This window comes from Raphanus sativus, unplaced genomic scaffold, assembly GCF_000801105.2.
Source record: "Raphanus sativus cultivar WK10039 unplaced genomic scaffold, ASM80110v3 Scaffold6247, whole genome shotgun sequence".
Classification (NCBI taxonomy): Eukaryota; Viridiplantae; Streptophyta; class Magnoliopsida; order Brassicales; family Brassicaceae; genus Raphanus; species Raphanus sativus.
Genome location: NW_026621537.1, coordinates 1 through 1,452, shown reverse-complemented (window position 1 = coordinate 1,452; position 1,452 = coordinate 1). Strand labels below are relative to the sequence as shown.

General features: G+C 44.1%; 1 non-coding gene and 2 pseudogenes across 1 annotated transcript; all 3 read right to left on the bottom strand.

Moving 5' to 3' along the window:
- Positions 1 to 52: 52 nt before the first annotated feature.
- LOC130507831 (5S ribosomal RNA) lies at positions 53 to 169 on the bottom strand (annotated as a pseudogene).
- A 391-nt stretch (positions 170 to 560) lies between these two features.
- LOC130507830 (5S ribosomal RNA) lies at positions 561 to 679 on the bottom strand (annotated as a pseudogene).
- Positions 680 to 1,049: 370 nt separating this feature from the next.
- Positions 1,050 to 1,168, bottom strand: LOC130507829 (5S ribosomal RNA). The gene has a single exon (XR_008942451.1). It is a non-coding gene; the product is annotated as a 5S ribosomal RNA (ribosomal RNA).
- Between the last annotated feature and the right edge of the window lie 284 nt (positions 1,169 to 1,452).

Genomic DNA, 1,452 nt, shown 5'->3' with positions numbered 1-1,452 from the left:
GACTTGAAAACCAATTAGAAAACATATATACAATGATGTATAAAACACCATATATCAGCAACACGAGGACTTCCCGAGAGGTCACCTATCCTAGTACTACTCTCGCCCAAGCACGCTTAACTGTGGAGTTTTGATGGGATCCGGTGCATTAGTGCTGGTATGAACGAACCCGTTAGTACATGCATGACTCGCGATTCCATATATCCTTATTGTTCGAATATTTTGACTGGATGGACGTGGGACCCACATGATTGGTTGGTAGTTTTGTCTAGCGGAAAGTGCATCTTTAATGATGCAGAACACATCAACAAGTAAAAACAACACTCGGAAAGACCGCATAGCAGATTTTATACGGCCACCAAAGTTCAGCAGCCCGTTTGAGTGTCAAAACGATTGAATTTGGCCTCGAAAAATCGCGACAACCTATCACTGACCTTTATGGTTTCTAGGGCTTTCCGAAATTGTGCTATGGGCGTCGTAGTTCAACACGGTTCAAAAGTTACGGGATTTTCAATATTAGACTCGTTGTAAATTGAAAAATGAAAAATGAAAAATAAAAAGGTGTGAACCACGAGAACTTCCCGGGAGGTCACCTATCCTAGCACTACTCTCGCCCAAGCATGCTTAACTGCAGAGTTCTGATGGGATCCGGTGCATTAGTGCATGTATGATCGCACCCGTTAATACATGACTCGCAATTCCATATATCCTTTTAATCTGAGAGTCCGAGTAGATTTGCGTGGGGCCCACCTGATTTTTTTTTAAATTTTTTCATGCATCAAAAGGTATGGATATAGATGTAGGAAACTGCAAAAAACACCCGGAAACAGCGAATCGCATCTCAATCACGGGCGGTAACATTCGACAGCCTGTTTGAGGCTCTATACGGCTGAATCTGGGCTCGGAAAATTGCCAGCTCTATTCACTGGCCTTGATTGTTTTGGGGGCTTTCCGAAATGGTGCTGTGGGCGTCGTAGTTCCACACGGTTCAAAAGTTATGGGGTTTTCAAAATTTGACCCGTTTCAAATTGAAGAAAAAAAAATAAAAAGGGGTGCAACACGAGGACTTCCCGGAAGGTCACCCATCCTAGTACTACTCTCGCCCAAGCACGCTTAACTGCGGAGTTCTGATGGGATCCGGTGCATTAGTGCTGGTATGATCGCACCCGTTAGTACATGACTCGCAATTCCATATATCATTATTGTTCGGATATTTCGACTGGATGGACGTGGGACCCACATGATTGGTTGGTAGTTTTGTCTAACGGAAAGTGCATCGTTAATGATGTAGAACACAGAAACAAGTAAAAAAAAACACTAGGAAAGACCGCATAGCAGATTTTCAACGGCCACCAAAGTTCAGCTGCCCGTTTGAGTGTCCAAACGGTTGAATTTGGCCTCGAAAAATCGCGGCGACCTATTTCCGACCTTCACAGTTTCTGGGGCGTTCCG